Source organism: Mastomys coucha, unplaced genomic scaffold, assembly GCF_008632895.1.
Source record: "Mastomys coucha isolate ucsf_1 unplaced genomic scaffold, UCSF_Mcou_1 pScaffold18, whole genome shotgun sequence".
Lineage (NCBI taxonomy): Eukaryota > Metazoa > Chordata > Mammalia > Rodentia > Muridae > Mastomys > Mastomys coucha.
Genome location: NW_022196900.1, coordinates 80,632,868 through 80,649,686, shown reverse-complemented (window position 1 = coordinate 80,649,686; position 16,819 = coordinate 80,632,868).

Genomic DNA, 16,819 nt, shown 5'->3' with positions numbered 1-16,819 from the left:
GTGATGGGCAGGCAGGGGCCTGAGTATCCCTGTCTCCCCTAGAAAGAAGAGGGGTGGATACAGGATTTGGGTGGTGGGGTGGAAGAGGAAGTTTTAAAGATTTTTGGTGCTTGGGGTCAAGCAGAGTCCTTCACCTGGGGGGGGGGTTGGGGGGGAGCACCCTGTGTGGACTTTTAAAGTTTTCACTGTGGCTCAAAGCAGCCCCCAGCCTCAGCACAGCTGCTGCTCGACAGGTGCACACTTACAGCGCTTCTGTGAGGCTTCAGTCTGCACTGGAGGGCTCTTCAAGACACAGTGAGCCTAGAGAGGGGCCTGGAGGTCCCTGCCAGTAGTCACAGAGCTCAGGAGAAGTCAGAGTTCAAGGTCATCCTAAGCTTTGTTCACAGTAAGTTTGATCCAGTCCAGGCTACACATAGACCAAAATAAGTAAATAAATAAATGAGTTTAAATAGTTATTTTATATAATTGTTATATTTTTATTAAATAATACAAGTAAATAAATAAGAAAACAAACAAATAAAAAAAATCAAATGGCATCCTTGAACCACTTGGAACACTTGACTGAATAGATAGAAATGCTGTAGGTATGGGGTGTACTTCTGAAACTGTGTGCAAAATTTAAGATGTGGCGTGTGTCTATGAGCATGTGTGGGCCTACAGTTCCTATTAAATGCTGAGCAAGTTTTAGGCCACTTCAGATGAATTGGAAGCCAACTTATATTGTTTGAGTCAGGAAGAGGCAGGAGCCTTCCCCACTCTCAGATAGATGCGTGATATCATCCAGGTGTGAGGCTCACCTGGATGGGTTAGGATTAGCATGAATGGGGTAGAACCTGCCTTCAGGGCTCCTGACTTGAGTATCAGCTGCTCACCATTCTACTAGCTGTGGGAGCTTCCCAGCAGTCACTCCTGCTTCTCAGGACGTGGACAAGAAGATGGTACAGGTTCTTAGGCATTTAGAAAGCTTGACAAGCAAAGGTTGGGCTGAACGCCAGCCCTTATCAGCTTCCTTGTGTCCTTGTGTGAAGTACAATCTGAACAGCTGTACACTTCTTATCAAGTCTTCTGAGCCAGGACGTGAGCTATTGGTTTTCAGTTCTTCCTTCTTCCCTCCTTCCTTCTTTTCCTCTCTCCTTCCCTCCCTCCTCCCTTCTCTCTCTTTTCCTTCCCTCCCTCCCTCCTACCCTACTTCCTTCCCACCCTCCTTCCAGTTCTTGTTTTCTTCCTTCTTCCCTTCTTTCCTTCTTCCTTTACTTTTCCCTTCCTTCTCTCTTCTTCCCTTCCTCCTTATTCTTTCCCTTGTTTTGGCAAGAACCCAAGAATATTCTAGGAAAGCCCATCCAGTAGAAGAGCCAGCTTAGGGGTCACGACACTGTTATCTAGAGACAGGATGGCCATCGTGGTGAGGCAGGGGTTTTCTTCTCCAGTTGGCTGCAGGGCCAGCCAGACCCTATGCTAGAAAGACCAGAGAGAAAGCAGGGTAGACACAGAAAAGAGGCCTGGAGAGGAGAAGCAGATGCAGTAACTTGTCTGAGGAAGAGTCGGTGCATCAGAAAAGGCCAGGAGAGCAGGAAAATCGTAGGGGATGGGCAATGGGTCTACAGTAGAATAAGGCCAGGTTGTATGGGGCCATGTGGGCCACTGTGGAGACTTTTCCTACTCTGTGTGGTCAGCAGTGAGAAGAGGGGTAAACTGAGGACTCTGGCTGTGTGAGGAAGGGCATCCTGGGAGAGAAGGGAGCAGGAATCAGTGGTTCCTGAAACGATCTTTCCAGAGGAGAGCTGTTGACAGTGAGACTCTAGATGGGAACCTTTTCAAGGGTGAGAATAAGTGCACCGTACGTATGGGTGGGTTTAAGGTACTGCTGACAGGTAAGTGTGCCATACCTATGCATGGGTTTAAGGACCACCGGTGGGATTGAATGACACAGTGCACACAGGATGGAAAGAGTCAAGATACATCAAGGCTTTCTGAACTTGTACAATGGAGTAGAGTGGAGTCTGGATGTCATCATCAGAGAGCTTGATGGTACAGGCAGACTTTGTCTCTGTAATGTGGTTCTGATTCCAGATCCAAATCCCTTTATCTCCCTCCTTCCCCATAAGGCATGCACAGGGCTCAAATGGACTGTTCCCCTCTGCCTCACAACTGCTCTTGGCTTCTTTTCCCGGTGTCATCTTTATTTTTTGTGATGATGAAGTGCTGTGTTAGCCTGAATGTAAGATACATCCATCTATCCATTCACCCACCAACTATCAGGACATCTCTCCACCCTCTGGTCCACCCACCCACCAACCATCAGGATATCTCTCTGGTCCATCTATCCCCCTACCATCAGGACATCTCTCCACCTTTTGGTCCATCTATCCACAAACCATCAGGACATCTCGCCACCCTCTGGTCCATCTATCCACCCACCCACCAACCATCAGTACATCTCTCCACTCACTGCTCCATGTATCCACCCACCTACCCACCCATCATCCATCCTTTCATTAACGTACAATTAAATGTTTACTGAAGACCTGCCTCATGAAGATGGTGGTCTAAGCATGAGAAATTCAGAAGTGACAGTCAGCCTGAACACTACTGCCTCAGAACTTAAGCTTCCTCCAGACCCTTGCGTAGAGAAGACACTGCTTTTCCCACCTGGGCCTGCCACCTACTTCACCACCCATATCCTGGCTTCCCTGTCAATTTTTGTAAATATAGCATGTCTAATCATATAGGGGAAAGCTGGGAGATCCTAGGGATTCATATCCCTTGTTCCCAGTCATTTCTTTAGCAACCAGGTTCTTAGTTACTATAGTAGCTGGACACACTGGAGGCTTCAGAGATGACTGTCAGGACAGAGCTTTTTCCAGCCCTATTTATAAACCACACATGGTTTCTTTAGGGGGATTGGAAAACAAGTGAAGAATCCAACTATTCAGGGATGCTGTCTTGGGACCCCAGGCAGTATGGCCCAAGCTGAGTAGGCTGCTAAACATGTGAGGACATAGAACTTGGCCCGTCCTTTGGAGAAGGGCCAGCAGCTAGCTTGAGAAGAGCTGGATTCAGGCTTTGAAAAGAAGCTGAATCAGGTAGCAAGACAGAGAAGGAGTAAAGAAAGTATTACACATAGGTAGGGACAGGGAGTGTCCACTGCCACCTGAATGGGAGTGTGAGGAACACTGAGTTCCTCTTAAGAGCAAGGTCTGATTGCCCAGAACCTCAGATGAGGTTCACACAGTGATGTGAACAGTCTCATCCGGTCTTGGAACTTCAAAGTTCAAACCCCTTTGAACTATGGACTCATCACTCCACACACAATTATCCTTCATTTTATAGACACCAAAGCTGGTGCTTAGGGATGTACCTGGAGCCAGTGCAGAGCAGCTAGGATTTCTGGGTCTTCAGATGAAACCTCAAAGACAGTGCTTCAGCTTAACAGGCTTCTAGGTCACACTGCCCTGCTGAGGGTTCTAGATGGCCTTGGATTTACTGGAAATAGAAATACCTATGTATTTCAAGTTCTGTACAAATGCCAGGCCCCAAGATGGTGACATTAGTATAATGTCTCTCTGAGTCCTCCCTGAGAGGCTAGTAGAATTGTAATACTCTCTTGATTTATAAAGGAAATGGACTTTGAGAAGAAACTTTCCAGAGTTTCCACTCACTCCCTGGGATCCACAGACAAAGGTTCAAATCTCCATCACACCACTTGAGGTGAGAGTGAATTTGAGCTAGAGGACAGCTCTCAGAAGAATCAGGCTAAGAATATCTATTTCTGAGGATTAGAGTGCTTGGACCATGTGATGCACCCAAGGAACCCAGCATAGAGAAGCTGGCAGCGTCTACATGTGCCCACCCCACTCCTACGAATTCTGGGCAATGCAAACCATGGATGCACAAGCGAGAAAAAAACAACTGTGTATGGCAGAAGATGCCAGGGCACAGAAAACCATGGGAAAGGGGTGGGTGGAATGTAGGGCAGGCTGACCTGGCAAGGGCAAACACTAGTTACCCAGTTCAAGTTCAGTCTTATTGTGATTTCAGATAAGCAGCATATGATTTTTAGATGTGCTCAGTCCAGCACACCTACAGTTTACCTAGCAAATGCTGTGAACTGAAAGCCAGACTGGGCCCTGTCCCAGCTTCTCCTGGACCCAGAAGCTTGGCTTTGGGTCAGTATGGAAGGAAAGAGAGACAGAAGCAGGGCAGAGCAGAGCTGGCCTTGCATGTCCCACCCTCTTAAACTTCTCTGCTGGATCTAAAGACTTCACAAAAGAAGAATGGGTTGGCAATTACTTTCAGCTAGAAAGTGCCCATGCCTTTTCAGTGTGCTTTGGGTTCTCAGTCTTTAAAAGGATTTGGGGATTTGAACCAATTCCTTTCCTGATCAGTACAAGTTGTACCTTTAAGCAGGACTCATCTAATGGGCCTACTTTTTTCTCCTACCAATTCGTGAATGTCTGTATCATTCCTGGGTATCTGGACATGGTAGTGAAAAGGAAGAGGCAGAGTTGGCATCGTGTGTTATAAGAGAGTCTCTTGCTAGAGTCTTGGCTGGCGGACTCAAGTCTACAGCTGGCAACATTAATCAGTCTTGTGCCTTCTCAGCTCTCAGTAGGAATTGGACAGTCCTATCTTAATGTACCATCCAGGAGTACAGGGTCATTTTCTCCTCTGATTAAAGAACTAAAAGGCAGAAAACATCTGGGAGGCCCACAAGGCTGACCTTCATTCAAAGAAGACAAGTTTATTAGGGTTCAAGAAGGAGACACCCCAAGGCAGTCAAGCTCTAAATCTTGGCAGCTGACTGGAGGAGGAGGCTGGAGGAAAGAAGGGAGGAAGCCAGGCCTTTTGAGTTAGGCAGGCATGGAGGTCAGCCTTGCAGGAGACACTAGCTATGTTGTGGGAGGGAAGCTTTTGAGGAGTTCAAAGTACCAGAAAAAGCAGCCTTAGGCTCTGGCCTGCATCAGAAAGAAAAAGAGAAAATGCAAGAACTAGGTCCATCTTCCTGGACAAACCCGGACTAAGCTCACGGCTCCTTGGGAACGTGCTAGAGGGTGGAAATTCTGAGAAGGAAAAACACGCTGTCTCTCCAGAGAGATAATTATTCCCCCCATTTCTTTAGTGTGGCTTAAGGTGAACCCATCTTGCTGAGTTGGGAGGGTTCCTTGCTTGGCCAGGTATTTGAGTGGACCCAAATGGACTCATTTGTTTATGTTTGGGTAGCTTGGAATGTGAGGTCTCCACCCAGACCCTGAGATTTCATTCTCTTGATCAAAAGGAGCTGGTGTTTTCCTTAATGGGATTTCTTGATGCTTTTATTACTTCAAAGGACTGCCCTGAGTGCCTGAATAGAGAATGTATGAGGTCAGCCTCCATGACGGAGAGACCTCCAACTCCTTCCATTATCCTGCTCCCAACGCCCGTCTTCCCCACCAGAACTTCTGGAAACAGCCCTGTGTCCAAGTACTCAAAATGCCTGTAGAGCGACAGACTCACAGCAGGAGGACTTGAATTTGGAGTCCCAGAGTCTATATGAAAAGTCTGTTGTGGTGCCACATCCCTGTGAGCTCAGCTCCGAAGAAGTGAGGACTGAGGTCTCTGGAGCTCAGTGACAGCATTGGTGAGCTCGAGGGTCAGTGAGAGACCCCATCTCAAAAAGATGGAGCGTGATACGCTTGGCATTGACCTCTGACTTCTCCCTGTACACATACACATGTACACACACACACACACACACACACACATTCATACAGCATTTGCTGACCCCTGCCCCATACAGATGGAAACAAAGACAAAATCAAAGCCAGCCTATGCTGTGCTTCCATCCCTGCCTCCTGCAGTGTCTGAGCACGTTTATCCACTTAGGGCCAGGGCTCTGTTTAACTGCAAATATAGATCTGTGGGCCTTGTATAGGAACTGCTCCAACTTTTCCCAGTTTCCAGCCTGTCACCAGGGCCCTCCCTCCGGCGTCCTCTTCTCACCGTGCCTCAGCCTGCGGGGGAGTCTGTCCTCTCCTCTCTGCTCTCACCCATGCCCTAAGCATAGATATAAAGAAAGGCTGACACCTCTTTGCTGTCTTGCATGCTAGGAGGCTGGCTACAGTCATTGTCACCCTCTTGATGAAAACCCCGGGTGGCCAGAGTGCAAAGGAGGTGCCCTGGGTGTTCCCCTTTGGGATGGTAAATTTAGCTAAGGACCTTAGGGCATTCTGAGTCTGACAAGAGTATACATTATAAACCTTGCCAAGGAAATTCACAGATGAATTCCTTGGACCCTAGAAGGGAATCTAGGGAAAGGGCTGACTCCTCAGCTCCAAGGAAGTCAAGTGGTTTCTCTTCCATCTCTCCATCCAGGAGTAAAGTGGTAGGAATCCCAGGATGAACGGTTCCCAGGGTGTACAGCCCTCATGGCTGACATCATCATTGGGTATCTCAGAATCACTGTAATGGTGGTGGTGGTGGTGGTGTTGCAGGGGGCAGGGCTGAGCCATGATGATGCAAGCCCCTGTGTTTTTTAGATTTGGAAATCAAGGCTTAGTTTCTCAGCCATTCTGTCAGTGATTGGCAAAGCTACAGTCAGAACCCAGTGCCTCCCCTGCTTCACCAAGGCCACCTGCCCAGGATCGGTTAATGGCTTTAGATTTTTTTTTTTTTTTGATGCATTACTGCTGGCCTGACCCCATTTTCAGCAATGAGCTTTCCCTGGGAGGAAGTCTGCCCCCAAGAGCAGCAGGCCCAGGGGTCACTCAGACTAAGACTCTGATGAAAATGATCAAGTGCCTAGTGAATGTCAGCAAAGGCGGGCAGAGCATATCAATGACAGTTCTTGTGCTTGGTGACTTGGTGACATGAGTGTGGTCATCCCTACTTTACAAGTGGAGCTTAGAGAGGCTGGGAGCCTTCCTTCCCTGAAGACCTCACCATCCAGAGCCACTATGTATTTTTCCTTACACCCACTAGAGTGGGCATTCCAGAAAGAAAGCCAGGCAGGATCCCAAGAAACAGTTATCTAAATACTAAAGAGCAAAGAGACTTCGCTCATTGGGTAACATCTGCTGCCACGTCATAATCCACGAGCCTCCTGGGCATGGTCCTTTCTGAACACATCTCATGTGGCTCTGTTTCCTCATTCAAGATACCCTGGGGCCACCTAATTTCTTTCTCTAAGCAACTGGCTCCTGCTATCCCCTCTCCCCGGCCTCATTATTGAGCTCTGGGGTCAGTGAGAGATCTCATTTCAAAAATGAAGGTAGAAAGAGATAGAGGCCTTGACCACTGGCCTCTAAATACACGGACAGACATGGTCTTCTTTTCAATTAGTTGTAACTCCTAAGTCACTTTCTGAAGGGGCCTTTGTCTACCCTAACTGCATGGGTAACCCCAACCCAACCATCACCCAGACTATTATTAGCCAAGCGGCTTGATACCATCCCAGTGGCTTTCACAGTTAACCGTGTGCCCCTCTCACTAGACTGTGGGTCCCTTGTCTGTTCTGACGGCCACTTTACTCATGTGCCCAGGACAGCACGGAACACACGGTAGGAACCAAGCCAACTTGTAGGAAACATCTCTATCCCTTAAATGTGAATGGGTGAGACTTCAGGGCTTGGGACGATGCGGCCCTGGTCTCTCTGCCGACCGTGGGTGTTCTTAGGAGTCCTGGAATTTTGTATCTCTTAACAATCTCATTTACATCAGCCCTGCCATCTAAGCAGGTGTCACTTGAAACAAGCAATTTCACCCAAGCCGTGCATGGAGTGAGGGCATAGGGCTGCCAGGATCCACCCACAGTGTCTTCTCTCTCCCAGTGGCCCAGATGGAAAACTAGACTGTAAATAGGTGTGGGGCCTCAGAAAGGTCCGTGGGCTTTCTGCAGTAATGTAAAAGGAAAACTTTCAAATACCACCATTTGCAAATGAAGACCTTTAAAATAATGGGAGGGTGGCTCTGGAATGGGATGATTAGGATAATACGATGTGTAAGTGGGCGCTTTTCCTCTCAAGGACCTACCTGAATTCTGCTGAGCTCATCCCACCCGAGACCTCAGAGAGATCAGTTATGACTTTTATTAAAGTCAAACCAATACCTGTATTCGCTGCCGCCTGGAGGAAATTTCTTTCTGTAACTCTGATTGAAGTTTAATGGGAACTACACAAAGAAAATTTACTTAACCTCCTCACCCATCTCTCCCACGGCGGAAGTCTGCTCATCACGTGCTCAGCTCCCAGGAGACCCTATCAAAGATAGCACTTCTCAGTTTCATAATATTTCTCAGAGTAAAAGAGGGAAGACAGCTGCAGAGCCCCAGTGCTCAAGACTACCACACCGTCGATGTCTGATTTCACTTACGGGAACAATACAGCGCGGCGTCTCTCGAGGGCTGGTGCATTAGTACTTCTCACGTTACAAAATAAAAAGTGTATGAACTGCTGAGAAATTATCTCAAGTGGACATGAGGGTCCACAGACACAAAGCTCTGGCTGTAGGCTGCCCTTGTTCTATTGTTAGTCAACACCAGTTCCCTTGCTCCTGCAGGATAAAGAAAACCTCAGAGTGGTACTTCTCCTCCAGAGAGGCCCAGGCAGTAAGCACATCACCCACGTCCGCTGTGTGTGGTACTCAATAGACCGCAAGTAGCTGGAAAACACCTGCATTTTTATTGGGAACTTTGCACATATAAAAAATATATATATAAGGAAATGGCTCAGTTGGTAAGTGATTGCTTTGCAAGCATGAGGATCCGAGTTTGATCCCCAAAAATCATGTGTTAAAAAAAGGGGGGGTTAGGTGGGATGTGCTGCTAAATGCTTGTAATCACTACAGTGGGGAGGCAGACACAGGCAGATGCCTGGGCTCACTGGGGCAGTGTCTGTCAACCATAAATACCAATATGAATAATACATAAAGTAATAGTAATAAAATAACCCTATTTCCTTGTTTCCATCAAAATCTGAGTTTAAACTGAGAGTTGGTTGAGATCAGTGGTTCTTAACCTTTGTAATGCCTCAACCCTTTGATACAGTTCCTTATGCTGGGGTGACCCCATGAAAGGGTCATTTGACCCCCAGGGGGTCACGACCCACAGGTTGAGAACCACCAGTCTAAATGCTAGTGAATAAATCTTAAAAAATAAAATAAAATTGAGAGTCTTTATGACATCTGACTTGGTAACAATGAACTATATTGCCAACAATGCACACTTAAGTAGAAACAAATGGTAGTTACAAGTTAGAAAGCCAGTGGTGACCAGAAATGATCTTCTGGAAGGGTTTTGAGTGCTGGCAATGCCTATGCCTTGAGAACCTGGAAATAAACCAACAAATTAGCTATTGTCATCTGATTTTTGACAAAAGAGACAAACCATCCAGTGGACAAAAAAGATAACCCATTCAACAAATGGTGATGGCAAAACCAGATATACACATGCGGAGGGATAAAATTAGAAGGCCTCAGACACATGCTGGAGAATGCAGACAACAAGAACATGAGGAACGTAGGACCCTTTGAGGTTGGAGATTTTTCTGCAGAGACCACGGGTGAGGGAAGTACCCATTCACACTAGTTATGTATTCTGGTGGTAATGCATGTCTTAGTTACCATTCTATTTCTGTGAAGAGACACCATGACCAAGGCAGCTTATAAAAGAAAGCCTTTGACTAGTGGCTTGCTTACAATTTCAGAGGGTTGGTCCATAACCATCATAGATGGGAGCAAGGCAGCAGACAGGCAGGCACGGCCCTAGAACAGTATCTGAGGGCTCTCAGCTATTCACAAGCACACAGCTTAGCCTTGAGACCTCAAAAATCCCCTAGTGATACACTTCCTCCAACCAGGCCACACATCCTAATCCTTCCCAAACAGTTCCACCGACTGAGGAACAATTATTTAAACCTATGGGGTGGGGCATTCTCATTTAAACCACCACGGTAACCATTACAGACTTCATGGTTTTGTCATCTCAACCCTCCACAGAGCCCTGCTTGTTTTGAAGTTGCTGGTGGAATGTTTACTTTGAATCACTTCTGGATTTTAAAATTTAAAAGTTTGGTGGAAAGTTTTTTTTTTTTATAAGATCATGAAAAGGGAAATAACATTTTTCTTTTTTTTTAAGTTGGGGAGAGTATTTACTCTGATGGATCAAATCCAAGATGGTGGAACAAATCTTAGAGCATTTTAAATGATACAGCCATGACATTTATTATCAGACTACAATTAATTAGAAGTCATTAACAGAGAGAGATATGGAAAATTTCCAAATATTTTGAAATGGACTTACCACTGCAGCTGTAAGCAAGCTGCCAGGTGTTAGTTAAATGCTTTCTTTTATAAGTTGCCTTGGTCATGGTGTCTCTGCCTAGCAATAGAATGATAACTAAGACAGTCACTACCATAAAAAAATTAAATAACATGTAGTTCAAAGAAACAAAAAGGGAAAGTAAACCAGTCTGGTGTAACTCTAAACAAAATTATATTAGGTCAAAGTTACAGCATGTACGTAGAGTAGTACTTAGAATCTGTGCATTAAATTCCTATATTAAAAAGGATAAACTCTAATCGGTGTCATTATTTTCCATTAGAAAACAAAGGCACAGAAGGCCAAAGTAACAGAAAAGAAGTAAAAAAGAGTGAAAATCAGTAAAACAAAAAATAGGAAGTAAAAAAGTAGTAAAATGAAGAACTAGTTCTTTGAGACTAGTATAAATTTGAGATTGAGCTAGAGATAGACACACACACATGAGAGAGAGAGACAGAGACAGAGACAGAGAGAGACAGAGACAGAGAGACAGAGATAGATAGATAGAGAGAGAGAGAGGAAGGGAGGAAGAGATTACCACAGTGAGAAACCCCTCCATGGCCCCCATGTGTCTAACATTATGAAGAGTTTCAATGGCAAGGCTGAATCACAACTCTCAGGCATGGGATTGCAGATTTATCCATTTCCTGAAAGGAGATCCACATACCCTTCCAGCTTGGCCACCAGGCTCAGGAGAACTGGAAATACATATTCCCAAAGACTTGTACATACACACATACAGCATTTATTAGTAGTGTCTCAAGATGAAAGGCAATGTTCATCATCAGGTAAAAGACTAAGCACACTGCTCTATGTTCATAAAATAGAGTTCTACCCAGCTATGAAAAGGACTCTAGGATTTAGAAGAGTCTCAGAGTAATCTAACTGATTGAAAGAATCTAAAAGTAATACATATAATATTATTTCATTTACTTAAAATTCTCAGTATAGTAATAATTTGATCAATGGTTGAGGCAAGGAAGTGGAGGTGAGGAAGACCATCTTGGATGATGTTATATAAATTAAATTATAATTATTAAATTATAAAACTATTAATATAACTATTAAATTATACACTATAAAGTATCCAGTACTTCAACAAAGCTGTTCAGTGCTCAGAAGTATTATAAGAGAAAAATAAGATCTGAAGAATCTAAGAGAATTTCAATAATAAGTTGTAATGATTATAATAAAAGACTCAATAAGCAGGCATAGCAACTACTTAGATACAGATGAAAAGAGAATTGGTGAATTGTAAGTGAGAACTCAGGAAGTTATGCAACAGAACATTAACAGAAGAATTGAGCAAAAATATTGGGGCTGGAGAGCTGGCACAAGTGGTTTAAAGCCCTGGCTGTTCTCTTAGAGGACCTGAGTTTGATTCCCAGCACCAACATGGCAGCTCATAACTGCCTGTAACTCCAGGTCCAGGAGATCTGACACCCTCTTCTGGCCTCTTCAGATATTAGGCACACATGTGGTGCACAGACATACATGCTGGCAAAACACTCATACAAGTAAAACTAAAAATAGTATATCTTAAAGAACATGAGAATGTGAAATTAATATATTCCTAAAAACATAATTTATTAAGAAGAAACAGAAAACCCAAATAATTCTATAATCATTTAAAAAAAAAAACCCAAATGAACAGTTGTCTTCTCATAAGGAAAACTCCAAGTATAAATGGTTCTATCAATGATTTCCATTAAACACTTAAGATAACCAAAAATTCTGAGCTTAGGCTTATTTTCTAAAAGGTTAAAACCAGAAAGGTTTCTTCCTACTTCATGAAGTTAGCATAAGTGTGACACCATAGCCCAACACAACCTTGTGGGAACTTGCTCATGAACCACAGGTACAAAATGCTAAGGATAGGCCAGATGGATGGCTCAGCAGGGAAAGGCACTGCCATGCCACAAAGCCTGATTATCTATCTGAGTTTGATCCCAGGGAACAACATGGCAGAAGGAGAGAAGTGACTGCAGTGAACTGTCCTCTGTCCTCCAGACACATGTGCATGCACACACACATGCAGACACAGACATGTACACACACACACACACACACACACACACACACACAAATCAATGTAAACACATGAAAGTATTGACAACTGACATCCAGCAGTGTGTATAAATGAGAAACCATGGCTGGTGGAGTCTCGGTTACTCGGGGTTGGCGTAACACAAGGAGTGGCCTTCTCATATATTTAGACAGATATGAGATGGATCTGGTAAGCCAGAACCCCCTTAGCCTCCTGGTGTTTCTTCTTTAGCTGTCACATGGATGGACATAAGGCCACAGCCCCAGCAGCTGTCAATAACCACACAGGTGATCTTAAGAAGGAAGGCAGGATCCGAGGAGTATCAAGCAGAAAGATGGGAGATTAAATCAATAGCACAAAGGAGCCACCGAAGCAGCCTCCTCTGATTCTGACCTTGTGGCTTCTACAAGAAGACAAGAAGAGCTTGTCTTAAAGCACTGTCGTGTTTTTGAAAATATTAAATGAGCGGAACCAAATTGTAACTGATTCTGACACCTGACACTGATTAGTAGAGGTGAGGGGTGTGGGGAAAGCCTTCCAGGAGCCCAGGATGCTTAAGCTGGGCCTTGAAGAATGAGCCAGATCCTACTGGGTAGAAGAAAGGCAGGCATCTGGACACAGTGCCCGCCGCATTGAAGAGTGTAAGACAGGAGAAGCCTGTGTTCAGGAAGGAATGGTGTGAGTTTAGCCAGTATATTGCTTGAATATTCTGTTCGGTCCTTTGCCTTGGCCGAGGCTGGGCTGAACTGGAGGAGAGGAGGGTCACTTTGAAGCTCCATTACATGCAAACGAGCACCTCTGGGGGGAAGGCAGTGACCTTTGCAAGGCCTGTGTGAGTAAATAGATATTAGCCAGGCAGGACACAGCCCAATGAGGGGCAGTGAGCCCTTGACTCCTCCGAAGGTGATCTGAGCGGCAGTCTGCCTCTACCCAGAGACTGTGCCTCAGACAAAGGGAGTGTATTGGTCCTTGTCCCTGGTGGTTATGTCCAGGCAATCCTGTCTAACCTCCCAGAACAGTGTGGGACGTGTCCCCAGACATCAAAGTTCTCGGAAAAAAGTCTCCCCAGAGAAACAGAACAACAACAACAACAAAGATGTTTGTTGTATCCAGTGATTTGATTGACTAATGTCCCCCACCCTTAAATATCAGGTAAGAAGCCAGCTTTTTAAGAAGTCACATTCTCTAACGCCCAGCCACACGATATCACACACGTTCCAATTTTCCTGAAAATATCCAAATGTGGTTCTGGATGGTGATTTCTCCCGGGCCATACATATTCAAGGGAATAAACATACTACTATTATTCCTCTTTTCAACAATGAAATTTCAGGTAAAAGAGAAAATCAGGGGGAATATACTGTTTGATCTTAGTCCTTTTTTTTTTTTTTTTTTTTTTTTTTTTTTTTTTTTTTTTTTTTTTTTTTGGTTTTTCGAGACAGGGTTTCTCTCTGTAGCCCCGGCTGTCCTGGTACTCACTCTGTAGACCAGGCTGGCCTCGAACTCGGAAATCCGCCTGCCTCCGCCTCCCAAGTGCTAGGATTAAAGGCGTGCGCCACCACCGCCCGGCTCGATCTTAGTCCTTTAGGTGGAGGTGGGAAGGAGAGAACTTAATCCATTGCACAAACCTAGTGTTATTTGCCAAACAAAAGGGTCAGAGCTATCATCATGGGGACAGATGAAAATATGCTGTGTGGTTTTTGGAAGAGAGCTTCCTTGTGTGGTGTGTTCGGAGGTGGTGGAGCCTGGATTGGCCGAGTCTTGATGAGACTTCATGAAGAAATTAGGCCAGGGCTCGTGGAAGTTCTAGATCTCTTGAGACTAAGTTAGTATCGGAGGAGCAAGTTTTCATTTGACAAAGCCACCCCCATGCTTTGATCTTAATTACACACCGTCATCCCTTCATTTCTCCGGTTTGCTATTTCTCAGCCATGTTGAGACACAGACAGGGCGACCTTGTCAGGGTGCCTGCGCTGTTTGGATTCAGCAAAATAACCCATTTTGTTTTATAAGTGGTTCAGCCTTAGGCATCTTGTTTTAAGTGAAATAAATGGGCTGATGCACATTCTACTTAGTTCTCACATAGAGGGAAAAGCATCCTGAAATCAGTTTCATCTTCATCCTAAAACCAAGGAACTAGAAGATTTCCAGCTTAGGTTGAAGAAAGACTGGCCTGTTCTACAGACTCACTTACTGATATTAATTATGAATTCAGGAGAAAATAGGAAAAAATAGTGGTACTTAAGGTACTGAATAATTCTCAAGATCAGGCATAAAGTAAATATCTGATCCTTGCCAGAAGGGACTCACCATGGCTGAGAGCCACTCCCTCCAGATTTTCACCTGGTACTTGCCAGTCTCTGGGTATGGTGGGTACTTAAAGGAGCTGGAGCAGAGGCTCATGTGTGTTTGATGAGTCTGATGGCGATGTTGGTCTCCAGGAAGATTTGAAAACCAAAGGGCAAAATCCTAGAAACAAGGAAACGAGGGAGCCCCCCCAAATCTGTGCATTGATTCCACTAAAACCCTTGTCTGACACCTAAACTGAATGTGTGGGGTGAGGCTCCAAAAAAAACCCAAAACCCAAAAACCAATCATTCATTTAATCACTCACTCACTCACTCAATCAGTCAATCTATGGGAAAAATACTATCTGGAGTTCTGAAGAAAAAAAAAAACAACTGAGTTTTCCATCACAGAGGTAGGGAGCAAAGTCTAAATTCCATCAGACAAGAAGGCCTTAGGAAAGACCTCAAGGTTTGCACTGGAACCCTGAAGGCCATGCTCTAGAGTTAAAAAGCACATTTCAAGATTGGTGATTAATTTAGGAACAAACGGAAGGGGCTGGAGAGACGACTCGTGCTTAAGACCACCTGCTACTTTTGCAGAGGACCTGCGGTCAGTTTCTAGCATCCACATAACAGTTACAATCATCTATAACTCCATTTCCAGACGATCAGAAACCCTCTTCTGGCCTCTGCATGTGCCAGGCAAGCCCACAGCCCATACACATATATGCAGAGAAATCACTCATCCACATATAATTTTTTAATTGTTAAAAAATAAGCCCATCACTTTCACGGAGCCTAATGTCAATCTCCTTTAAGGCCAAAAGTACCTTCTAAAACAGAACTCAACACTGTCCAGGTAAAGAGAACAGAATATGAATGATCCAGCTTTTAAAAAATGCTGGACATATGAAGATATAAAAAAAATGCAACCTGTGAAGAGAGAAGACAATTGATAAAAACAAAATGAGAGGCTGATGGGATGGCTCAGTGGGTAAAAACATTTGGTATATGAGCCTGGCAACCTGAGTTTGACCCCTGGGGTCAATGTCAAAAGGGGAGAGTACCAGATACAATGACATGCATATGCAATTTCAACACTCCTGTAGTGAGATGGAGAGACAAGAGAAGGAGCTGGCTAGCTCGGAATAAGCTGTGCCTTGAAGCAACAAGAGAGACTGCCTTAAAAACAAAGAGAGAAAGGGGACTTATTCCTGGAAGTTGTTCTCTGACTCCCACGCACCTGTGTCCTAGCATGGGGGTGCATATATAAACACACACAAATAAAGTCAATTCTTAACTGACAAATGTTCTAAAGATAGAAATTAGCCCAAGAGAACTGCTATGATCTAAATATTTGCATCACTGCAAATATCACTGAAATCTTATCTCCAGCTAGGGGCCTTCAAGGACATTAGGTCCTGAAGGCAGAGACCTCATGGAGAGTATTAGTCCATTGTACTGGCTGGTTTTGGGTGTCAACTTGACACAAGCTGGAGTTATCACCGAGAAAGGAGACTCCCTTGAGGGAAGTGCCTCCATGAGATCCAGCTGTAAGGCATTTTCTTAATTAGTGATCAGGGAGAGGGCCTAGCCCATTGTGGGTGGTGCCATCCCTGGGCTGGAGGTCTTGGGTTCTATAAGAGAGCAGGCTGAGCAAGCCAGGAGAAGCAAGCCAGTAAGGAACATCTCTCCATGGTCTCTGTGTTAGCTCCTGCTTCCTGACCTGCTTGAGTTCCAGTCCTGACTTCCTTTGGTGATGAACAGCAGTGTGGAAGTGTAAGCTGAATAAGTCCTTTCCTCCCCAACTTGCTTCTTGGTTATGATATTTGTGCAGGAATTGAAACCCTGACTAAGATAGTCTGTTTACAAAAGAGACCTAAGGTAGGTAGCCAGGCTCTTCTATAGCCAGGAGGCACTGTCTTTGAGGAGGTAAAACCCACTTGGCATTTGATGTTCCTATAAATGGTCTAGTTTAAGGGACATTTGCTATACGGCATCCTGAATGTTCTGACAAGGAACACTAAGATAGCTATGTTAAGTTTAACAAGTCTATAGGAATGGCTGTATTTTGTATGTGAAGAGATGGGGGGTTTGAGAAGAGAATTGTTAATAACATTGTGAAAAAGAAAATTCTAGAACTGAAAAAAAATTTCTGAAAGGTAAAAGGAAAAAAACATTAGAAAATGTCCT